The 26,401-nt window shown below is 39.1% G+C and overlaps 1 protein-coding gene across 1 annotated transcript in view; it reads left to right on the forward strand.

Moving 5' to 3' along the window:
- The first annotated feature begins 15,017 nt into the window (after window positions 1-15,017).
- The window catches only part of RAP1B (RAP1B, member of RAS oncogene family), a 45,859-nt gene continuing 34,475 nt past the window's right edge, over window positions 15,018-26,401 (forward strand). The window contains exon 1 of the mRNA XM_028110748.2: window positions 15,018-15,178. The gene's annotated coding sequence lies outside the window, so the exon portion shown is untranslated. The remainder of the gene's footprint in view (window positions 15,179-26,401) is intronic.

Raw genomic sequence — 26,401 nt, forward strand, 5'->3', positions numbered from 1 at the left:
AATACAATGTTTTATGAGTTTTTAACTCATTTATATTATCGAAAGTACTGTTCCATTTGTATATATTTTTTGTTATTTTGTTCAAAAGTAAAGTGTGAAACTCTACCTTTTAGTTCTAGTTATAAATTGACTGATTACTTACTGTCTTTTTTTCTCTGTAGAGTTCCAACTGGACACATTATTTTTAATGTCCTTTTTTTTAAGATTTTATTTATTTACTTGACAGAGAGAGAGCACAAGCAGAGGAGCTGCAGAGAGAGAGGGAGAAGCAGACTCCCCACTAAGCAGGGAGGCCAACGTGGGGCTTGATCTCAGGACCCTGAGATCATGACCTGAGCCGAAGGCAGACGTTTAACCAACTGAGCCACCCAGGCACCCCAATGTCCCTTTCTATAAACAATGTTATCTCATGTTATTGCCTAGCTACCACATACCACCGAGCTGAAAATACTGCAAGAGTTGAAAAGTAACTGTGATTTACCATGTATTCAGAGAAATGTAAAATATTTGAGAAACAAATGAATTCTTATCTCTACCTTACAGGCCTGATGGGCTTCTCAACAAGTACAGGACTCATTACTTGCATTTGACTTCTATTTAATTTGCAGAGGGGCTGGAGTCAGCTCTGACAATGGCAGAGATGCAGCTACCACCTCCAGAGTTCTTGTGGCTACCCCTAAGACTGTTGCACTTGCCACTGAAGAAGGGCCTGCTTCAGGGGCGCCTGGTTGGTTCAATTGGTAGAGAGTGTGACTCTTGATCTCGGGGTTGTAGGTTCGAGTTCCATGTTGGGTGTAGTGATTACTTAGAAGTAAAATCTTTAAAAAAAAATAAGAGGGGGCTGCTTCAAAGCCCATCCCTCAGGAGCCTACCAAAGTGACCACTGCTAGTGGATCAAAGCCATTACCAGCAGTGGGGAGCTCCTTGCCTCCACTATCACAGCTACCACATAGACACCAGGTCACCTGAGATGCAACCAGTGCAGCTTCTAGAGGAGCTAAGGCCAGCCCAAGAAAACCTGGAGAGTGGAAAAGTGTGTCTTCTGTGCTAGTCTTTCACTGTCATGCAAGAAAGACTCTAAGCTCTGACAGGGTGGAGACCATGACCTTTCTTACTCATTTTTTCATCCCTAATATCTAGCAGAGTGTATGGTACCTAACTGGTACTCAAGAAATCATTGTCGAATGGGTAGATGTTGGATGGAAGGATGTATGGATGACGGATGGATGGATGGATGGACAGACAGAGGATGGATGGAAGGATGGATGGATGGATGGATGGATGAACAGAAGGATGGCTGGATGGCTGGCTGGCTGGCTGGCTGGCTGGATGGATGGATGGATGGACAGAAGGTTGGGTGGATGGATGGATGGATGGATGGACAGAAGGATGCACAAACAGATGGATTGATAAACGAATGAACGTTGTTCCCTCCGGGTGCTTTATGTTAACATGTTGATGTGAAACAAACAACAAACCCCCAGATGGTTGCAGTCAGGGGAAACATTTGATAGTTTGACACAGGAAATAACTATCAAGCAAATGAATTTTTTTTTAGTAACAGAAGAAGGCTTTTTGATGCAGCACTCAACCTGAAAGTTGTTTTCTTCCTGTCAACATTAGGGCAGTATGACACATTGAAGAGAAAGAAAAGAAATTCCTGGGTATTAGCAGACAGCTGTAGAAATCAGCACTGGAGAATTTTCCTTGGAGAACGGTGTTTTACACTCCAGGAAAGCTTCAATAGTCTACACCATAGTGAATAGGAATGGGATTAGCTAGAGCTATTTAAATATCGTTCATAAAGACACCCTACCTAAAGTCTCAGGGCAGAATACTCTTAAACTCCATTGCCTATACATGATTTATCAACCCTGATAATAGAAAGTCACCACTCTACAGTGGATCAGTGGGGAGGGGTAAGATGGGACTGGGCATAAAACATAACGAAACCCAAAAAGAGGTTCAACAAATAGTGTTTGACTAAGAGATTTCTTCTTTCTTAATTATTTTTAGCTATGGTTTTACTGGTAGTAACTCAGTCAAGAAGACTGAGTATAGGACAAAAACAGCTTTAGTGACATATAATTTACATACCATAAAATTCACCTGTTAACAAGTATACATTCCAGTGATCTTAGTTAGTTCATGCAGTTGTATGAACATTGCTACAATCTAGTTTTAGAACATTTCTATCACCCTCAAAATTTCTGTCAACGCCACTTGCAGTCAATGCCACTCCCATGCCTAGCCCAGGTAATCACTATTCTGTTTCTCTGTCTTTGTAAATTTACCATTTTCAGAAATTTCATATAAATAAGATTGTGCAAAATATAGTCTTTTGTGTCTGTCTTCCACTTCGCATGATGTTTTTGAGGTTCACCTATGTTGTCCATATATCAATAATCTGGAGGTGGGGGGTTGATCACTGGTTAGCATTTCATGGTACAAATACCACATTTTGTTTAATGGGCATTTGGATTTTTTCCATTTTTAACTATTATAAATAATGGTTCTATGAACATTTTTATGCAAGTCTTTCTGTGTACATATGTTATTTATTTCTCTTGGGTATATACCTAGGAAAAGAATTGCTGGGTCATACGCTAAATCTATGCTTTACTTTTTAAGAAGTTGCCAAATATTTTGCCAAAGTGGATGCGCCATTTTACGTTCTCACCAGCAATGTGCAGGTGCTCCAGTTTCCCCATATCTCCCATACTTGATAAATCAGTCCTTTGGAGCAGTCATTCTAGTGGGCAAATAGTGGAATTTCACTGTGATTTTTTTTAAGATTTTATTTATTTTTTTATTTGAGAGAGAGAGTGAGAGAGCACGAGAGGGGGGAGGGTTAGAGGGAGAAGCAGACGCCCTGCTGAGCAGGGAGCCCGATGCAGGACTCTATCCTGGAACTCCGGCATCATGACCTGAGCCGAAGGCAGTCGCTTAACCAACTGAGCCACCCAGGCGCCCCATTGTGATTTTTAAGTTGCATTTCCCAAACCAAGGATGTTGAGCATCTTCTCTTGTGTTTATTAGCCGTTCAGATAACTTCTTGGTGAAATGTCTTTCAAACCTTCTGCCCATTTTTTAATTAGGTGGTTTATCTTGTTATTATTGAATTATAAATGGGGTTTTTTTCTGGACACAAGTCCTACATCAGTTATATGATTTACAAATATTTCCCCCTAGTCTGTGGCTTATCTGATCATTCTCTTAATGGCACCATTTGAAGAGCAAGTTTTAAAATTTTGATGAAGTCTAATTTATCAATTTTTTCTTGTATGCACTGTGCTTTTGGTGTTGCAGCCATTTTTTTGTTTTTGTTTTCCTTGTTTTACTTCTTTTCTTAATGTTTTTATATCCATATATTTTTAATTTGTTGCATCTGTATTTATGCCTAAATTAAACTAAATAGGTATTTCATAACAAAGTGATTCTCTGACGGTGCTCCTCTTTCTTTCATAAACTTACATGTGAAAAAGAGCTCCACTGGGTATTTTTAAAGTGAGGTGGACCTGTTTGACAATTTCCATAAATATTATGATGCCTCAAAAGTCAGATAATAATAGTAATTTATCAAGGGCTCACTGTGTGCCAAGCACTGTTTTAAGTACTTTGCTGGTATTAACTCACTGAATCCTAATGGTCTCGTGTAGTAAGTACTGCGATTATCACCACTCTAGAGGGGAGCAAACAGACACGGAGAATACTTAGGTTGCTCAGGAAGTGGCAGAGCTGGGATTTGAGCTCAGGCGATCTAGCCCCAAAGCCTGCACTCCCAACTGCTATGCTGTACTGCCTATAAGCAGCTTCCCCTATAGAATGACTCCCCACATAAAATCTCTTTTTGTGGGGGTATGTGGAGGGTGTCTGATATGGTGTCACCCCCACCCCTCATCTCTGCCCACAGGGAGGATTCCTGTTTCTGTTGCGTGAATTTCCCGCTGCACCAATCCCTTCCTGTCCCCCTGCTCAGCCATTGCTGAGTAAGCCAACTGCCAAGGATAACCTAAGCCGAGCATATCCTAGTCTCACTCTCACTTGAGGCTTAAGACATACTGGAACAGGGAGCCACGTCAAATCATTGGATTGCTATAGGCTGGGACTTTCACCAACTGCCACTGCAGTCCCAGGGTGTGACTTGAATCCTCCCTTCCTGTTCTATAATGCCATAGTTCCCTGATATACCTCTGTCCTCTTTGAATACTTTCCCTTTCTGCTTAAGGTAGCTCAGGTTGTATGTTACTTGCAACCAACAGACCGTCACTACTGCAGGCAGCCATGTCTGTCCAGGGTCCTCACAGAGCCCCATCACTATGTGGGTTTCAAGACCTCTGCCCATACCTGCTGGCCTAAATGAGCGCTAGTGACACTTGTCAAGTGTGTCTTCACTCAGGCTGTGATCGTCTTTCCAGGCTTTCCAAGAGACAACTAGTTTATCTGATGAGCTAAAGAGTGCTAATGAGAGAGAGAGCTGAAAGAAACCCAGTCTTTCCTTCCTACTCCCAGGTAGCCTGTGGGTCCTATCACAGGGGATCTCTGAGGCCAATGGCACTTTTGTTTTCCATACTGAGTGGCTTTAAAAGTGGCCACTTCAGTCAGAAAAGAGGAGAAGGAATATTTCTGGGCAATAGGGGCTTTCTTGTGCCCCTCCACTTGTTTTCCCTGGGCAGCAGCTTCTTCCCTCTTAGAGCCACCATGACATTCTACCAGTGATAGTAGTAGTTCCCGAGGGTGACTTCAGACCCTGCAGCAGCTGCAAAAGTGACGCTAGCCCTCGGGACAGTAACAAGTGGAAAGACGTTATGGTTTGGAGCATGTGGTTTGAGATAAAGAGCCTGAGCATTGGAGCCAAATCAACCTGTATTCAAATTATAGCTCACTGTGAGTGCGCACGCGCACACACACACACACACACACACACACACACACACACACACACACACGCAAGTTCTGAGCCTGTTTCCTCATCTTTAAAATACAGTTGAGGGGGCACCTGGGTGGCTTAGTCGTTAAGCGTCTGCCTTCAGCTCAGGCCATGATCCTGGGGTCCTGGGATCGAGCCCCGCATCGGGCTCCCCGCTCAATAGGAAGCCTGCTTCTCCCTTTCCCACTCCCCCTGATTGTGTTCCCTCTGTCGCTATCTCTGTCAAATAAATAAAATCTTAATAAATAAATAAATAAAATACAGTTGAGGACAGTGACAATGTTGTAGGGTCGAGGATTGAATTGTTTAGAGTCTGGCACACCATCTCCACCATATTATTCAGGTACCCTTTTCGAAAGCAGCAACCCCACGGCTCTTTCTATTGTTTCTCTCTCTCACACACAGACACAGAATAATTCATGAAAGGATCATAACTCGGAGCGTAAAATTGAGACATTTCACAATTGTTCTGTAATTAGTTGAGTCAGTAGATGCACACTCAGTGCCAGCTTTCTAGAAAGACATTCTAGGCCAGACAAAATGTTCCTGTAGTTGCCTGGGTGGCTCAGATGGTTGGGCATCTGCCTTCGGCTCAGGTCATGGTCCTGGAGTCCTGGGATCGAGTCCCGCATTGGGGTCCCTGCTCCTGGGGAGCCTGCTTCTCCCTCTGCCTCTCTCTCTCTCTGTGTCTCTCATGAATAAATAAATAAAATCTTAAAAAAAAGTTTAAAAAACAAAATGTTCCTGTAGTTGCAACTTGGAGAGTATCTCCTGCAAATGTTACCAATTTTTAAAAACTAGCTAAAATTTCAGAATATTCAAAAATCAATATTATTTTGCTTGCTACTTATTTCTGAGCCATTGAAAGTGGCTGAAAATTGCACTTCTTGAACATGAAGGGGTGCTTTTATAATTATTCCAATAGCTTTATTCTTTCCATTAAACTTCACATTGGAGCTTCATCCCTTTCATCAGAATCTCTTGTCAGCTGGATCAGCTATCTTTGTCACTGATGTGGGTAGTGACATCAACCCCCCCTCCGGAATCACATGATTCAGACATCTCAATCTGGAGGAAATTCCTGAAAACCCATCAGAAGATCTGCCAATCTAACCTTTAAAAGTGAGTCCTGATGTAAATAAATGATAATAAAATCATAGTAGCTAACATTTATTGAGTACCGGCTATGTGCAAGGTGAGGTGCAAAGGATTTTAAATAGATTGTTTTATTTAATCCTCATGAGTCTGTAAGGTATGTACTATTCTTATTCCAATTTTTAGGTGCAGAAACTCAAACTTAGGGTGTGGAAATAGCGTAGGTTCTCACAGCTAATGAGGTACTGAGTCAGAATTTAAACCCAGGCTTTCTGACTCAGAGCCCAAGTTCTTCACCAAGACATTTTTGTACTGTGGTGAAATATACAAAACCCCAAGCTGACCAATTTAACCACCTTTAAGTGAACAGTTTTGTGGCATTAAGTACATTTACATTGTTTTACAGGCATCACCACCACCCATTTCCAAAACATTTTCATCTTCTCACACTGAAACTCTGTACCTATTCAACCCTAACTCTCCCTTACACCTCAGACCCTGGCAACCACCATGCTATTTTCCATCTCTATAAGTTTGACCACTCTAGGGACCTCATATAAGTGGAATCCTATAGCATTTCTCCTTTTGTGGCTGGCTTATTTCACTTAGTATACTGTCTTCAAGATTCATTCCAAGTTGTAGCAAGTGTCAGGATTTCCTTCCTTTCTAACGTTGAGTAATACTCCATTGACACTTGGTTTGCTTTCATCTCGGCTATGGTGAATAATGCTGCTATGAACATGGGTATAATAAATATCTGTTCTAGGCCCTGCTTTGAATTCTTTGGGGAATATACGCAATAACCAAGATATTTTAGATACTGTTCTTCTCTTTGCTATTGGCCACTTATTCTTTGTCTTTTGTTTGTGTTTTTGCGGATGTCTCTATTTATGAAGCAATTATCAATGTGTAATTATCTAGACAGATTCTTGTGTCTTCTTAGGAGGAGGCTGGGCTGACTCACATCTTTGGTAAATGTAGGCACATTCAGGCAGGCTGGTGAAGCAGACAGAATTTTTCAGACCAAATATATTTTAAATATAATTTCCCTCCCTTGGCTACCATAATCCTTTGACATGCTTTCCTAGGCATTAAGGACATGACAAGCTGCTGAAGAATTTAGATAGAGACAGTTAGGAAAGGGATTCTAGTTAAAAAAAATTGTGGTTCTGAGGTCTATTGAGAAGCAGGAAGGAAATGTATAAGCACATTGGTGATGTTCAAGTCTGTCTTTAAAAAGGCAAAGGATATAATTTAAAAAGAAAAAGAAATGGACAGGATCAGCTAGAGTGGGGGTACTGAGAGATACATGTCCTTAGAAGGCTGCTTCTGCCACTGTTGAACTTCTTTCAGACTTAACCAATTTTTATCAGAATCCCACTAAATAATTATTGTCTCAAATATATTTACCTTAAGCCAAAATAATCTATTCCCCCTGATAATACATTCAGGTAGGACTCTGTTTTTTTCTTTTACATCTGGGTAAAGAAACTTCTAGAATTTCCTTTGGTAGTTCCCGCCCCCCCCCACCTCCCCATTAAACCATCCTTCGTTACCTCATCACTATCTTTATCACCACCACAGTGTAGCCGGGTGGGGAGACCAAGACCCACACAAAAAGACAGACCTCGCCCTGCCTCAGACTGACACTATAGCCCCATATTTTTTCAATAGTCACCCTCAATCTGTTTCTTACCCTAAAAACAGAGATTAAAAAAACCCAACTCAAAGGATTTTTCAAAGGATCAAGTGAGATAACTTCCTAGTATGTAGTATAGGCTTAATAACTGGACTTCTTGCCTGGATTTGGGGATGAATGAATAGTTTTCAATCCATATTCTACATTTTCTTCACATAATGTAAATATGTGAAAGCAAGGACCTTACTTTCTCAAGCTTATATATAAAGATAAAGATGTGTAATGTAAGAGCTATAGGATTTTTGCCACAGAATGCTTATGAAGGCATTGACTGAAAGTGATGTCATTTGTACAGAAGCCAAAAGATAAGGAAAGGCACATCGCAAGAGAAAAAATACAAATAGTCATTCACTCAACAAAAGGAGGAAAGACTATTAGAGATTAAGAGAGATTAAATAGGCATAATAATTAAATGTAATGTTTGGACTTGTTTGGATGATGAACTTAATAAACCAACAGTAAAAAGTCATCTTTGATACAATCAGGAATTTTTTTGGACCGAAATATTTATTAACTCTTCAGGTTCTGGTTTCTACTTCCTTCTTTCTTTCTTTTTCTTTCTTTCATCAAGGTAAAATTAGTATATAACATTATATTAATTATATATATAATACTTAAATATTTGTATACACTACAATGGAAATATTTTTTATTTTAAAACTTTTCCTTTTTCAGAGAGGGAGGTCAGGACAGGCAGAGGGAAAGAGAATCTTGCTCCACACCCAGCACAGAGCCCCGGGCTCAATCTCACAACCCTGAGATCATGACCTGAGCTGAGATCATGAGCCAAAATCAAGAGTCGCACGCTCAACAGACTGAGCTACCCAGGTGCCCCCACAATGGAAATCTTAAATATGAACTGGGTATTATATTTTTTAAGGAATCTTTTTAAGTTTTGTTAGGTATGATAATAGCATTGTGGTTATATTTCTTAAATGTTCTTACCTGTAGGAGATGTGTACTGAGTTTTTACAAGGTTTTCCTTAAAAGTAGGGACAGATGAAACAAGGGTAGCAAAAATTGGGATAAATGTTGAAACGGAACGAGGGGCTCATCAAATTCTTCTATGTATATTGGAAATTTCCCACTGTAAAAAGTTTTTTTTTTTTTTTAATTTTTAAGACCACCATTCAGAGAATGGTTGGGAGGAGGGACAAATGTGAAAGTACATAAACCAACCAGACCATGGAAATGGAGAAGAATGGTCGCATTTTAGTGATTTTGGAAGTAGAATCAATAGGACTTGGTAAAGAATTTGCTGTGTAGAGTAAGGTAAAGGGAAGCGCTAGATTTCTATTTTAGGGAGCGGCCACCATCTATTGAGATGAGGATTCCTAGAGGAAGAGCAATTATGGGGGAGGTCAACCAAGGAAAGCTTTCCAGAAGGCATTGGCTCTACACATCCAGAGTTCGGCAGAGAATTCTGAACTGCAGACATACATCTATAAGCTGCTGTTATTCAGATGGCATATAAAGCCATGGCAAAGACTAGAACTGCCCAGAAGAAAGTATACAAGAAGAGGGTCCAGGATCAAGCTCCGGGGCACTCCAACCCTTAAAGGTCAGAAAGAAGAAGAGATAGTCCAAAGAGTGAGAAAAAAAACAGCCAGAGAGAAAAGAGGAAAACCGTAAGAAAAAGGTGCTGTGAAAACTGAGGGAACAGTGTTATAAATGCTGATTAGTAGTAGTTGAAAGAGTACAGGTATTCCTTGTTTTATTATGCTTCACTTTATTGAGCTTCACAGACACTGTATTTTTTACAAATAAGGTTTGCAGCAACCCTGAGTTGAGCAAGTCTTTTGGCACCATTTCTCCAAAAGCATTTACTCACTTGGTATGTCTGTATCACATTTTGGTAATTCTTACAATATTTCAAACTTTTTCGTTATTATCATGTTTGTAATGGTGATCTGTGATCAGTGATTAGGACTTGCTGAAAGCTCAGATGAGGGTTAACATGTTTTAGCAATAAAGTATTTTTATTTATTTATTTATTTATTTATTTATTTATTTATTTATTTGAGAGAGATAACGTGAGCAGGGGCAGAGGGAGAGAGAGAGAGACTCCCTGCTGAGTGCAGAGCCCAATGCGCAGGGCTCCATCCCAGGACCCCGAGATCATGACCTGAGCCAGTCAGACACTTAACCCACTGAGCCGCCCAGGCACCCCAGCAATAAAGTATTTTTAAATAAAGGTATATACATTGTTTTTTAGACATAATATTATTGCACACTTCACAGACTATAGAATATGTGTAAACATAACCTTATATGCACTGGGAAACCTTTATCTCACGTGATAAAGGGCAGAATTTTTAAAAATGACTGCATAGAGTTTGGAACACAATGTTTGACCAAAAAAACTAGAACGAACCTAACTGGAAAGTTAAGCCATGGTTTTTCCTCTTTCACATCAATAAGCAGCCTTCTTATCCTTCTCAACCTCCAACCCCATCTGTGCAGGATACTGCAAAGGAATAGAACTATATTTATATACTAAACATTATATATAGTGGTGTATATATATTATACATGTATGTACATGTTACATACACACCATACGCATACATATTATATATGTGTGTATATATAATATGTATATAACACATATTTTATATGTGTATGTATATATATACATACACACACATACATACATGAATACACACAACAGAGGGCAAAAACAGTAAGAAAGTGCCTTCAAAGGATCAAATTTCACTACTGTTCATTTGTGAATGAAATAATATAATAATATTTAAGGTTAATGACTTTCAATCCTCTTGATACCATATTTAATTGGAAGTTAAACAGCATGACTCTTATTAATGCTAATAATCATTAACCGTTAATTAGGAAAATTGTAAATATGAGGATTTTTGAAATCCAATTTTGGATTAGCAATAAGACTTTTATTTATGTGGACTTTTTAAAAAATATTTTTTAAAAAATATTTTATTTATTTATTTATTTAGAGAGAAAACACAAATGGGGGAAGGGGCAGAGGGAGAGGGAGAGAGGGTCTCAAGCAGACTCAGCACTGAGCATGGAGCCCCACGTAGGGCTTGATCCCCCAACCCTGAGATCATGATCTGAACCAAAATCAAGGGTTGGACACTTAACCAACTGTGCCACCCAGGCACCCCTTATATGGACTTTTAAAATGAAACTAATGAGGTATAGATGTCATTTGAATTATAACTTTTAAGGAAGCAAATAACATGAAAAATTAGAAATACTGTTAAATATAGTATTATACTGCTAAATACAGTTAAATAAGCAAGAGTTCTGGATAAGCATCCTATTAATTTACTTCCCCTAAAAGGGAAAAAATTAATTTTGAGCTTCATCCACTCCCAGGGGCTAAGACATGGCTATTTTCTGTATTCAATCTAAACAGTTCCATAAGGCAGAGATTATTATCCCCATGTTATAGATGAGAAAATCAAGGCTCAATATGATTAAGGAATTTGCCCAAGACCGTGCAGCTAATAAGTGGTGAAGCTAAACTCTCTCGTGTTCTCCACTATTCCACAGTGCCTTAGGAATAGAAAATTCAACAAATACATTTTTTTTTAGAGACAAAGGACTTTATTACTCACAGCAAAAGCAGTAGCCAGAGCATCATGCTTGCACTGGTTCTGTATATCCCTTAAGTTCCCTGGGGGCAATGAAAGTAGACTTACATTGATGCACGCTTGTAGGCGGTTGTGATACAGGAGGGGAACCCTGAGTTTAGGAGATGTACTGCTTTTATAGTGAGCAGAAACAATTCTGCTCTTTGGGGAGGTGTTACCTCATTCTTCAATACTGCTCAGTACAAATACAACCCTGAGAAATCTCTCAAATACATTTTGAATGCCTATTATGTGAAAAGCACTATACCAAACATGAGAAATATACATCTTATGGACTTTTCCCTTCTTGTATACACAGGACCAGCTACAGAATTTGAGGAACCCAATGCAAAGTGAAAATGCAGTCCCTTTGTTCAAAATTATTAAAAATTTCAAGATGATGACATCAGAGCATTAAACTGATCATTGAGCCTTTCTAAGCACAGGGCCCTGTCACAGGCCCATGAAGTTAGTCCTGAGCACAGCAGGGCAAACATGGACAAATCCAGCCCACTGCCTGTTTTTTGTACAGCTATGAGCTAAGAATGGTTATGGTTTTCACATTTTTAAATGGAAGAAGAAGAGGAAGAGGAAGAAGAGAAAGAAGAAGAAGGGGAGGAAGAGGAGATTTGTGACATGTGAAAATTAAACGAAATTAAAATTTTAGTGTCCATAAATAAAGTTTTATTAGAATATAGTCACACTCATTCGTTATGTATCCTATGGCTGGTCTTGCACAACAAAGGCAGAGTTGAGTAGCTGCAACAAAGACCATCTGGCCCCCAAAGCCTTAAATATTTACCATCTGGCTCTTTACAGGAAAAGTTTGCAAGCCCCTATTCTAGTAGGAAGGTAGAATATAAGTGACAAAAGAAAGGAGCAATAGAGTGTTATGGGGATTCCAAAGAGAAGAGACCACATTAAATTGAAAATATCAGACCACATTTGATTGGAAAGATGGTCTTTCTTGGAGAAAGTAAATGGACCTTGATTAGCAGGCAAGAGTGGGAAGGAACACTTCAGGCAGAGGAAATCACCGATACACACCAGAGCAGTGGGAAAGCACTGTATTTGGGCAAGATGAAAAGTCCACTCTGACTATAAGGCAGTTTTAAGTGAGAAGGAAGAGTAAGATACTCTACAAGGATTTTAATTTTATTTTGGTAGGCAACCAAGTAACTGGAGGCTCTTTGAGGAAAAGAGTGACTTGCTCAGGATGCTTTAAGATAATTCATCTGGCAACAATGTGTAGAATAGATCACAGCAGGACCAGACAAGAGGCCACAAGGCAAAGTAGGAAGGTGTGGCTAAAGTCCAGGAGTTGAGAGGTAGTGCCAACCTAAACAACTGTGGTCTTTACTAGAAATGAATTACTATCTAATAGATGTGCCAATTGACTGATGGTTTGAAAAAAGGCAGAAAAAGGAGTATCAGTCTTGGAGAATGGCTAATTTAAAATATGGTGATATAATTAACAAATGAAAACTAATCTGGTGACAAAGATGACCAGTTCAGTCAGCAAACATGACCAGTTGAAGTTGCCAGTGGGATATCCTGGTGAACATTTCAAGAAGACAGGAACCCAGGTTCCAAACCCAAAAGCAAGTTTGGTGCTAAGACATGCAGATTCTGGCATTCTCTGTATAAAGATAATAGTTTAATATGAGTGTAATGATTTTGGGACAGCTGGGTGGCTCAGTTGGCTAAGCGTCTGCCTTCAACTCAGGTCATGATCCCAGGGTCCTAGGATTGAGCCCTGCACCCGGCTCCCTGGTCCGCGGGAGGCCTGCTTCTCCCTTTCTGTCTCCCTCTGCCTCTCCCCCTGCTTATACTCACTCTCTCTCTTTCAAATAAATAAATAAAAGCTTTAAAAAACGTAATGATTTCTAGTCTTTTAGAAGAAAAACAACAAATACAGTATTCTTAAGTAAAGTATTCCCTCAAACTCTAAATAATCCTAGCTCCAATCTTCTAAAACTGACTTTGAAAAAAATAAATAAATAAAAAATCAATTGCCCAAAGGTCAAAGAGAGATGAAAGAAAGAAAGAAGAAAAAACACAGGTATACCCAATTAACATCTGCTTCCATGAACTTAAGACTTTCAGGCTTTCAGACTTGATCAAATTTCCATGCAATAACTGAAGTCAGTAAAGTCTAATTTATTTAAAATTCATTCATTTAGAATTTACAATAATTCCTACAGACTGGGGCACCTGGGTGGCTCAGTTGGTTAAGTGTCTGCCTTCAGCTCAGGTCATGATCCCAGGGTCCTGGAATCAAGCCCCATGTGGGGCTTCCCTGCTCAGCGGGGAGTCTGCCTCTCCCTCTCCCTTTGCCCTTCTCCTGGCTCACGCGCTCTCTCTCTCTCTCAAATAAATAAATAAAATCTAAAAAAAAAAACCAATTCCTACAGACTGCTCTGAAATTTGCCTTTGAAATGTCCATTAGAAAAGGGTTTTCTAAGGAAACAGAAATTGCAGAAATATGTAACATTCAATCAACCTAAATTGTGAGATACCTAGAAAGCATTTACATACAGAAAACTTAGGATAATTATAATTCATGCTTATCTATTCTTTAACTTGGTTAGTTTTCAATTTCTAGTATTCTTTAAAGGAGTGAAATTAATCATACTTTTTATTAATCTTCCAAGTTCATCAAAGTTCACCAGAATTTATTTCAAGAATAAAGTTAAGCTGAACTAAGCAAAAGTTAGTTTTCAATTACTTCCCAATCCCTACTTTTCCTTGCATTTTGCTCTCTCTTTGAATCTCTTCTTTCATCAAAACTTTGTTTCATAAAAGAGCTGATGTTTTGTACGAAGGTAGTTGCTTTTTAGTCTTTTCTCTAATAATTTAAGTTCCCTCGTTAAGTTCCCGCCTTTTTTGGAACAAGGCATTTTTGGAACAGAAAGTGCTTTCTGTTGCCCAGTAGTCTCACCATAAACCTACCTATGAGTAACACTTTAAAGTGTCCGAGTCGTGCATTTAAATATGCCATTTATTTTTATCCATACAAATAGTTGATTTAGGTACAGAGTACCAAGTTGTTTGTGATCATGGATTTGTTAACTGAGTTTGGAAGGGTAATTTGGAAAGATTTCACCGAGGTTAAGACACCAGTGTATGAAATACTTGTCAAGAGAAAAACCCTTTCAAGAATGAAAAGGACCTTGCCCAATTTGGCCCCCACCCATGATTACCCTCAGCTACAGAAGGTCCCTGGCCTGGTTTCCTTCGTGCGAGATCTAGGTGTGTGGAAACTGCACGGTCTGTTACTTCCCCAGCCACTTTCCCCAGCACAAAGGAATCCGCAAGCACCAACTGTTGGGGGGCGTTGGTGACTGAATTAGTTTGCATTAAAGGCACCTTTTAAGTTTCGGAGGGTTTCTAAACCCTTCGCCTCACTGTAACCCGCTGAGGTCAGGAAAGTCGACACGCGCATCTGCCCCAAGCCAGGTGGCCCGAGCGAAGCTAAAGGGGCACTAGAGGTGGGAGAGAAACACCGCCCAGAACTCGCCGCGAAGGGGGCCGCGTGTGTCCGGCCTGCGCTGCGGCGGCGCGGAAGGCCCCGCCCCTCGACTCCCCTCGCTCCGCCCCGCGGCCCCGCCCCTTCCCCGGCCGCGCACTCGCGCGCCCCGCCCGCGGACGGAAGCGAGAGCGAGGCTGAACGCCTGACGTCAAGGCGACACCGCCAAACCTCGCCCAGAGTCAGGCGTGTAAACCAGCCGGAGCGGCGGCGGTGGCAGCGGCAGTACCGCCGTGGCGCCGGGAGCAGCGACCCGGAGGGAGCTCGAGGCGCGGGGCGACGCGGGCTGCGGGGACCCGGTGACAGCGTGAGAGGTTCGCAGAGTGCGTGCGTGGCCGCTGAGGGGAGCGGCGGCGGCGGCCGCGCGGGGCGGGGGCCGGGCGCCGGCTGAGGGGAGCGGGTGGGGTGCGGCGCGGGCCGGGCGGGGCGCGCGCGGCGGTCAGGGACCCTGGCGGCGGCGGCGGCGGCGGCTTCACGGCGCGCTGCAGGTGGTGCGAGGGCCCGGCGACCGGACGGCAAGCGCGCTGCCTCCCGGGCCGGCGGGGACGAGCCGCCGCTGCCGCCTCCGCGGGGGAACAGCGCGCTTTGCGGAAGGGGTCAAATGTCTGAAATATGGCGGAGGAAGTGAGAGCCCGAGGACCCCCCCCACACACACACACCCGCTCGCTCCCTCCTGTCCGCGGCCGCCGCAGCCTCTCTCGCCGCCCGCCGGCTCCCCGGAGCACTCGTCCCCCGCCCCGGAGCCCCCTCGCTGGCCACCTCGGTGCCCTCCAGGGTGTGGGTGGAAGTTAGAACGGAAATCAGAAAGTTGTCCTTTGAGAAGACGCCGCTTCCCCCAGCCCCGAGCCAGGACGAGGAGCGTTCGGGGGAAACCACTCCCCGGCGCCCTGCAGGCTCCAGCCTGACAGGGAAAAAGTTTGCCTGAAACGGGACTGGTTTGCTCCATTTGTTGCGGGAAGTGGCAGGAGGAAGGCAGGGGAGGGAGCCCCACCTAGTCTGGCAGCAACCACCGCGTAGGGAAAAACTGTTAAAGGGGCCTTTCCCTTCGTCAGCAGGAGGAAATCTCTTTTCTCTTACAGAGGGAGACAAAATCCAGGAAGTTTGTCGTCTTCTCTTTTTCGCCATCTCGATGTGTCTAATCCTAAAACTGTCAGCACCATGAGTTTTATTTAAAATTACCCCCAATTAACCGGGCTGTTTGGAATTTTCTTCTGAAAAGAACTGATGACTTTTGGAGAAAAGATCATCCTTGCGAGTTTAAGCACAAGATTTGCTTCCCCTTTGCTCCACCCCCCCATTAGTTTAGCAAAACATTTTTGCCCTGCAACTCTTGTTTGAAAGGAACGTAAGAAGTTCTGTATTACAGTAACGGGAAATTACATTTTTAACGGGGTAGAAAGTTGACACTAAATTAACATTGTGATTTTAGTATTTTAAGATTAATTCAGTCTAACTGGATTTTTGTTTTGCTGGTAGCATCTAATGTATATCGAGTGCTTACAACTTAAACCTTCTAACTCGCAAATTTATTTTTTACTCTCTTTTTTGTAATTAGAATGCTGTTTAGACTTGCGCAACAAAACCTTATCTTAGCAAGAAACTATAAAAAAGGGAGACGTTCATTTAATTTCAAACTCCAATCTCTCCCCAAAGCTGACTCTTGAATAGTATTTGAGTCATAATGGAGTCATGGGACTTTTTAAGGGCCGGAAGGGACTATTTAGGTCATCCAGTTCCACCCTCTCATGTTACGGAGGAGGAAACTGAGGCCTGGAAAAGATAAGATTAGTTAGTGGCCTTGCTGACTTTGAGGACAGTATGTAAAAGAGAACCAGGAGAAAGAAATAGAATATTTTTATAGTGAATTACATTTTTACAGGATAACAATCATATACAAAATGTTAGTCCCGTAGTCAAATAGTGTGGAAGAACCACATTCCCAAGTTTAGGAGAGGAAATTGATACTCAAGGAGGTTAAATAACTTTAAGGACACAGAGCCCTGAATGATGGTCTTATTTGAGCCCTTCCTGCTTTTAAACTCTGCATGACACAGTGTTTTCACTTGGATTTTCTTCTTTGGCATTCTAAATAAATTGTGAGGTTGCCTTATCTGAGGAAGCCACAAAGTAAATTTATAAAACACCTGTAGCCAGTTTAGTTTTAATGTGCCAGGTATCAGAATACAACTGAAGAACCCGATAATAAACTGGCTTAATTTAAAAATGTGATAGAGGGCATGAAACAGTTACTCTGACTTTTGCATTCTCCCCCTAACACCCCCAGGCTTCACTCCATGAAAGTCATCTCTTTCTTTCTGTGACGCCTATCACTTCTAACATTCTGTTACTGTTAGGTTATCATTCATACTATTTTTGTTACCTGTTTCACTAAGTTGTAAAGTCCAGGACAGGATGTCTTCTTTGTATGCCCCAAAGCACTGGCATGGTACATTGCACATAGATAATACCAGTTTGTTAAATGTAAGCATAATGAGGGTAGGGACCATTGCATTCCCCATTGTATTCTTAGTTCCTAGAACCTTGCCTGTGCAGATAACAAGTGTTTAGCATTTAGACTTAAGAAATAACTGTAGTGAACATTTGAGAATATTTGAAGAGAACGTTGTCTTCCTTCAAAAGAAACATTTCTACATTGGCTTTGGAATCCTTTTAACTTTATAAATTGATTTTCATTTTATCCTCAAAACAATCCTTATTAGAATTCCAATATAGAATTCCAATATTTTCTCTTAGCCATATAAAGGGGAAGTGAAACCCCCATGGTAAGGGGCCATCAAGGAACATCTGTTGAGATGTAATAAAGAGTTAATCATAAAACTTTGATCATATACATAAATACCATATTAAGTGCATCTTCTAGTGTAATTCAAGACTAGTAGAAGGCCTATTGAGAGGTTGATAACATAGTAACTAACTATACATGTCTAAGATTTGGATGAGAAATTGCTCATGTTCAATTTTGACTTTAGTAGGTACTTGATGAATATTTGTTAAGGGAGTGAAATTAATCAGTGAAACTAGATCTGAATACAGAGAAAATTTGGCTGTTTTACACAGGTGTTATTTTTTTTCCCAAATGTGTAATTTTAAATAAGCGATTTTATTATTGAATACCAAGTTCTCACTGAAAGCGCACGTGTCATTTTCCTAGACTTAATGTGTTCCTGTGTATGTATTGATAAAGAGGGTGGATATTGATCTGTACTGTCTAAATTTGACACACCAGGAATAGTTTAGTATTTATGAACTAAATAGTCAAAAGTGCTTTTTTTGTTGTTGTGGCAGTGATGTCACATGTTCAGTCTATAGAAAAACTTTGATAAGATTGATCTTAAATTTTGTAGGACCACATAAGACTGTGATTAAAATAAATGCCTTGATTATTTTTCCCCTCTTAGCATTTTTGAGGACTCCATAGTCTTAGAGATTAGGCTGAAGTTTTTACCGTTGGCCTTTTCAAGTTGAATTTCTTGTAGAAAAAGTTAAGAACGGACATTCTGGCTGATGGAATGATTCATTGTAACATTGGACAAATTTTTCAATAAACAGGAGTACTGTACCATGTGCTGAAACACTTGTGCTGAAAGCCTAATATTTTTCAGTGTTCTTAGGTATTTTGCGATAGTATCCAAAGGTACTAATTACCATTTGAGGACTTAAGTCTTTATTAATTCTTTGGAAATCTCATGAATACATTGGAAGCAGTAGCTACAAAGAATAGAATGAGTTTATCCATTTGCAGGAAAGACTAGCTTGCTATATATATAATCTGTTGTACTTTGAGCCTAGTTGAACACTGGGTTCTAGTCATAGAATTTCTGTTTTAAAGAAGAAAGGTTATGTTGCCTTTAAAAAATTAAAACCACTTTTTAAAATGTTCCACAAACAAAAAGAAATACCACTATTCCATACTTCCTATCACTGGTGTGTTTATTCCTAATGTTAGTCAAATTGGGGTATACAGCATCTGATTATTACTTCAGTAGTGATTTAGAAAGAATTTTTGCTCAGCATTAATAGAGGATCAAGAATTTTTAAACTTATGTTTCCAAAGAGCCTTAAAACTTAGAAAGAAATGAACATTTAGGGAAATGTACCATGTTTTAAATAATATTTAAATTACTTATCAAAAGAAAAAATACCTGCAACATGAACTGAAGAATTTCCATCTGGTTTTTATTATACAGAACAATATTCTGGAATATAACTATGATTAAAATTTGTTGTATTTGAGGTACTTGAGTACTAGAAATATGTTCACTTTTAGGGGTGCCTGGATGGCTCAGTCATTAAGCGTCTGCCTTCGGCTCAGGTCATGATCCCAGGGTCCTGGGATCGAGCCCCACATCGGGCTCCCTGCTCAGCGGGAAGCCTGCTTCTCCCTCTCCCACTCCCCTTGCTTGTATTCCCTCTCTCGCTGTGTCTCTCTCTGTCAAATAAATAAATAAAATCTTAAAAAAAAAAATATGTTCACTTTGAAATTAAGAATCCCAGTCTCTCTAGCCATAGAGAGAAATTACCTAGTGTTCTGATTTTGGATTTTACATTGAGTTGGTTTCTAAAGCTTACTCTTGTAGTTATGCTATTTTATAATTTTGTAGTTAAGTTCCTTTATATACTTTATATATTTTATACATATAACCAGTGAGACCTTTTAAATTTAAACCATTCTGATCTCATGAGATAATTTGCTAGGTAGTCTTTTCCAGTGGTGAGGAAATCAGTATTTTTAACTGTTGTCCAGGTAGACTCAATAACGATGTTAAAGGAAGAGAGCATTTATTTAAATCAGTTACAAATCATTTTGATTGCATTAAATTATTGACTTCTTGGAATCATCATCTTCACATCATCTTCACATTATAGATCTTGCTGAATTTTCAGTATTGCTTTGAAAATTTATTTCAGTAAATATGTACTTTTAATAAAATGGATTTTTTTATATTCAAAACTTAGCATTTCATTGAATAACTTTACTTTGAAAATATACAGTGAACTGATGCCCCAATAGTGGATTACCTCTACCTGTTTTCCTCTTTGCCTTGTGGAAGAGAAAAAAGATGAAAGAAAATTTGTTTTGTCCATTTAATAGTTTTTGGCAAAAGCTTCTGGAAAGGAAATGGAAAATGTTATGTAAAATAAAATTCTAATTATCTGTGTCTTCTAAAATTTATACTTCTAAAGTTTATACATTGGAATATATTTTTCCAAGTCACTTTATTCTAAAAAAAATTAGACTTTCTGAAAATTCTCAGTTAATGGGACTGAGGATGTCAGTAAAATAAAAACTGTAAATATAAACTAATTAGTAGGTTCTGGATGTCAAAGTGGTATGCATATTGCATCCAACTGTTATCTTGTGTTTTAAGGTTACAGTGAGAATATTACTATTACTACGTAATGGCTAGCAAAGTTATAGCTGCTACCTAAGATTGATAAGTTATGGTTACGCTCCTTGATAACAAAACTCCGGAATCCCTGGGTAATCTTGAATTCTGGACTGTACAGATAATAAGGATAGGGGTGAAGTATATAAATACGTGTGTTTTCTTCTCTTGAAATTGTGCAACTTGAGATATTGCATTGAATTTGTATTGGTAAGACTGGCTGAGTTTTTAAATGTATGTCTTTTGAAGTTCCTTATTAAAGTGTTTAGAACACAGAAAAATATAAAGGAAAAAATTAATGTCCTGTATAATCCCACCAATACAATGAATTTTTAGGCAAAATTCGTACCTCCTTTTCTGAACCTTTCGTACCTCCTTGGTTCTTCAGTGGGAACAGTGGCATATACTTAAGAGTTGTTGAGGATTAAGTGGAGTATTATCTATAAATGATTATAAAAGAGTATACTAACGTAGTATTAGTTTTCGTTCTATAAAACTTTATTTCTCTGTAGCATCGCTTCTCCCAATAGAAGTTATTTATATTAAGGCTTGAATAAGGACTAAGAAAGAATAATTGTGATTGTGAATAGCTTAACAAATTGTCTAGCCCAGGGGTTTTCAAAATACACTCCAAGGAATCCTGGGGATTGCCTGGACATTTTCAGGAGTCTGCAAATACAAAACTATTTTTACAATAATACTGAGATGTTCTTTGCCTTTTTCACTGCGGACATTTGTACCAATGGTAACAAAAGCAGTGGTGAGTAAAACTTCCGGCACCTTAGAACAAATCAAGTCAGAGCACCACGCTGTATCATTGTATTCTTCACTGCCATGCATTAAAAAACAAAAAAACTTTCACCTGAATGCACTTGTTGAAGTTAAAAAAAAAATTTTTTTTAATCAAATCTTGGCTCTTATACATATTATTTCAATATAGTATGACAAAATGGAAAGTATGCTTCAAACACTATTTTGCTGTCCTATTGAGGGTAAAATGGTTGTCTGTAGGAAAAGCATTTATGTAATTATTGCAGTTGCAAGCTCAACCAGCCACTTTCTTCATGAATACTTTTTTTACTCGAAAGAATGCCTGAAAAACTATTCAGAGTTATTCAGACTTGGGTATTAAGCTGACATTTTCTTGAAAATAAACAAAATGAGCCTGTTTCTTTTTAGGAAAAGATCAACACTATTTATGGTCAGTGATAAAGTTCTAGTTTCCAAATTTTGGAAAATTTGTATCAGCCATTGTGCTCTTGACAGCTTCCCAATATTTAGAAAATTTTTCTGATGATACTGGTGATGTTAATGAACATAGTTTTTTTTTTTAAATAATATATAATGTGTCAGTATTTGAAGATCTGCATAACTCTTTGTACAAGTATTTTCCAAGTGACCAGTGCATGATGTTACAAAATCATGCGTGCATAAGAAATCCTTCCTAACTTCTAGCTAGACCTATGGATTTTAATGTTAAAACAGACCTAAAGTTTATTGGTAAGGTTTTCCATTCCAGTATATTGCAACCAGTTGTTAAGTTTTGGTGTAGTATCAAAGGAGAATATCCACATTTATCTGAAAAGGCTACTAAAATATCCCCAGCTGTGTGCTTATAATTCACTTTTTTGTATACTAGTTTTTCCATGCTTTGCTCTCAATGTATGTCTTGGATTGATTTGATTTTTGTTGGAGGGGAAGATAAGAATAGGAACCAGAGATATATGTGAAGCAGTATTTTCATGCACTTCATCTTGAAATCTCTTATTAATACATAGTCATTTTAGGTTGACTTTTTTTTAAGATGTATTTATTTTAGAGAGAGTGTGTGCAAGCAAGAGTGGGAGGGGCAGAGGGAGAAGGAGAGAGAATCTCAGGCGGACTCTGTGCTGAGCATGGAGCCCTATACAGGGCTCAATTTCACGACCTGGAGATCACAACCTGAGCCAAAACCAGGAGTCGGAGGCATAACCGACTTGGCCACCCAGACACCCCCTGGATTGACTTTTTTAATAGTCTTCTCCTTGAGCATTCCATTCACCTTTTGATCATTGTAATAAATTAGGTGATTGTTATTTTTTAAGCTTATTTCTTGGTTTTAATACTTGTACATCTGATAACTCATTCACATAGATTGCATGTGTGCCCAAATTTTGACATAACCTTAAAAAAGTTTTTAATTGTTGACTTTCATGAGTTTAGGATATTTAGTAGCTTTCCTGTAGTAAAGCTATGGACTTTTTCCCATTTCAGGTTTAATAATGTGTCTTTGACCTGAGTATTTGCTGTGTTGTCTACCTTTAGTAGATATTTTTAAAACAAATTATAATGTTCTTATCTTTGGGGAGAAAGCGGTTTTTTGTTCATGCTTGTTCGAGAACAACCGTAGCAATCCTTGTTAACTATTTTTATAAACCTTTTGTCATAGGACAGTTCCAAATTTTAAAGGATTTTTAGGCTACCCATTCAGTTCAAGTAATAAGTTTCAGATTATGAGAGAAGATAGGTAAATTGTAGATTATACTGTACTTTCTTGGAAATTTAGTGCCAGTTACTCCCCTGGAGGTAATAAAATGAGTGTGTTCTGTGAAGAAAGTAGTGAGTCTGAGTTCTACTGGTTGAAAGAACAGCATTGACGGAAGAGGCAGAGGCCTGGAGTGGAGTGGTTTAGAGGAATAAGTGTAAAAATGCTAACTTTGGGGTAGCTTTGAGGAATAAGCATTATGGAACTCCTGCCTACATGAGCTAATCCCACAGTGAGAGAGGGAATTTAATAGGAAACTTGAGTTCTCTCTATATTAAACAATTATCTGGTCAGCTGTTCTGCCTGTTCTGAGTTAGGGAACATACGGAGATCATATTTTATGTTCAGGACATCCAAATTAGTCACAAGGTTGCCACTGGCTATTGCTTATTCAGTTTTAGTTGCTAGCTGAAAAAATTGTTAACTTCCTCTATTTTAGATGTTTTACATTTAAGCTTTTTCTTCCAAGAGTCCTGTCACCTTCATCCTTCCAACAAAGAGCAGACAAGATGTGCAAGCTTTTAAGGACAGAAGAGCATTCATAACATTTTTCTGTTATTTACATGAAAGTGATGATGGTGATAATAGGCAGTAGAGAGGTGGGAGGACAGGAAGTCAAGCAGAAAAGAGTAAGGATGGTGATTAAGAAGTTCTCTTTCTAATGAGCAAACCTACTGTTACTGCACTCACTTTAGAGTTCAGGTTAACAGGAATGATAAACACTTGGAAAAGCATTTGTGATGCTTTAGTGATTGATAAATCTTGTCTCCCAAGAAATGGTCCTGGGTAGAAGATAAATTGGTATTATCTGTTGCGAGATTATGGGGTTAAAGTAAAAGTTTTCATCACTAAGCAGTGTAACTCTAGAGTACATTTACTTTTACTCCCCAACAGACTCTTACACACTTTTCTCTGAACCTTCAGTGCTTAAATTGGACACTTATTTTCCTAGTAAATTTTAGCTGATTCCTTTGAGCATGAGGGGTAAATTTGAGAAATGATGTACTAGTTTTCGGTAGTTGCTAGACCTTTTATTCCACCCTATTAAGTATCATGACTTAGTGACGACAACTTTGAACTGGCTTCAGGCTTCAGTTGTCCCAGGCTTTGTCCCAGGCTTCAGTTCTCTCTCTGGCACTGGCTGTAAAACCTCGAACAAGTTAATGTCTCTCTCTCTCTCTCTCAGGACTTATCTTTACATAAGCCAGTTTGATGAAATGGCTGTTTAGGTCTTTTTGAACTCAAATCCTGTGTTTCTGTGATACTAACCTTGTTTAAGCCAGTCATCTCTTGTTTGGACTCCTTCAGGACCTTCCTAACTCGTTTCCATTCTTGTCCTCTTTTACCTTAGCCTCCACCTAGATTTTAAAAATCATCTTTTAAAAATGTGAATCAGATCATATATTACCCTCCAGTCCAAGCTCCCCTCCAACCCACCCCATTGGCTTAAAAGAAAAGCCAGATCCAGTTCTTGCTTACTTCACAACTTTATCTCCTCTCCATTGTTCACTAAGCTCTACCCGTATTGGACTTCTTCTGAGCTTGACCCAACAAGGCCTTTACCATCTTTTTTTTTTTAGATTTTGTTTATTTATTTGATAGAGAATACCAGTGAGGTGAGGCACAGAGGGAAAAGCAGACTCCCTGCTGAGCAGAGAGCCTGATGTGGGGCTGGTCCCAGAACCCCGGGATCATGACCTGAGCCGAAGACAGACGCTTAACCAATTTAGCCACTCAGGCACCCCCCCTCTACCATCTTTTGAGATTGGGTGTTTGCAACTACTCTCTAGCACTTTCCCCAGCTGTCTGCAATTCTGCCCAAGTATCATTATCAGATGTACATTTACAGGGAAGTTTCTCCTGATCACCTTATATAAAGGAGCATCCCCTTTATTATCTCCATAGCTCTTATCACAATTAATAATTACATTTATCCATTTATTCTCTCTTGCCCTCTAAACTGTTTGTTTCAAGAGAGCAGGAATACAATGTCACTTTGCCACCACAATCTCAAATGGTTAGACCGATAACTGGCACATAGTGCCCAACATTTTTTATTTTAATGAAAAGAATACATAAGGTGTTCAATGATTTCTTTATCAGTTCCCATCATAGGCTACTTACACTAATTTTTTAACGTGTTATATCTATTTCCAACTATAATTCCTCATTTAGGCTTCTGTCTCTGGAGGACTCATTCATCTGACTGCATGTTTTTGAGAGCTAATTATTCTCAGTTACTGTATGTTAGGATTAAATTGAGTAATTACGCACAAAGGTTTTTAGCAAAGACATGAAAAGTTAGTATGAAATTTAAATAGCGGTTTAAAATAATAATAATTGATACCCAAATGAGTGATACAGGTGAGTGTTTATATAGAGTCAGAGGAATAGTGAAAAGTCTTAGGCTCTAGTAGTCAAAGAAGAAATTATAAATGAGGTGGGATCTGTACATGATATCAAGAGTATGTAAGACTAATAGTGACTCAGGGTGGGCAACTACAGAAATTAGAAAATGCAAAGTATGTTCAAAGGAGTGTTTTGCTATGGTAGATGTTTATGAAATGGATTATAGGTCCCCTTAAAATTCTTGGTCTCGGATACTTTGGAATTCAGAATTTTGTGGAAAGATTTGTTTTGAATTTTAGTAAGTAATCAATATTTCTAAAGTGAAACATGGATAGTCACACTAAATGGGATGAATAAAAACTAGATAGCCTCATGCTAGTGCTTAAGTGAAGTTTTACTGTGTAAAAAAAAATTGTATCTACTATGAGAAATGGACCTGAAATTGTTGGAAAGGCTTTACTCTTTATTACTTTGTGTCTTTGGGGAGGACATCAGGGTCTGAAAATGTTACTTGAAGCAATTAGCTTAAAAACAGTCTCTGCCAAGGAATTCTTTTTGACACAGATTCAGGATGGAATGCACTGCTTAGGCTGATGAGTCTGTAGGGAAAACCACCTAATTCCTAGGAGTCCGGTTAAATGTTTGGAAATAGTGAAGATTAATCTGTGTGTATTGGTGCCTGGAACATAATAAATGGTTTTTTTAAATGTTTAATGATTCAGAGTTCATATTTTAGCCACAATTTCTTAATAGATTTTTTAGGATACCATGTGGTTTGTCTTCCAGTTCATAAGGTTTCTAAGAATTACGTAATACATTTCTTTGTAAGTTAGAGTACAAGAGAAGATCGGGATAGGAATATTATAGGACTAACATAATCTCTAAAAATTCTCGATGGAATCACTTATTTTTGACACGGAAGGAAATATCTGAAGATGCTTCTTTGAAACTCAGAATTGATTACAGAAAGTGCCTGCCCACTTTTTGTGGTTTCCCCATACGCTGTCCTTATTCCGATAGCCTGATTAACACCCAAACTTTGGTTCTCGTTGCTTTTAATCCATTCATTTGGTACATAACTAATTTCCAAGAATGCAAACATGTATATGCTATTTTTTGGATACTGACTTCTATTATAGAATTGCCAAGACAGGCAAGTTCTGAAGTGACTTTTTTTTTTTTAAAGTACTTACTGACCCACTAATTATGCAAGTTAAGTGGAGTAATGTATGAGAAAACCAAATATACAAGCATTA

Source organism: Eumetopias jubatus, unplaced genomic scaffold (genome assembly GCF_037043125.1).
Source record: "Eumetopias jubatus isolate StellerSeaLion01/CBP00866 unplaced genomic scaffold, mEumJub1_p1.0 scaffold_8, whole genome shotgun sequence".
NCBI classification, from domain to species: domain Eukaryota; kingdom Metazoa; phylum Chordata; class Mammalia; order Carnivora; family Otariidae; genus Eumetopias; species Eumetopias jubatus.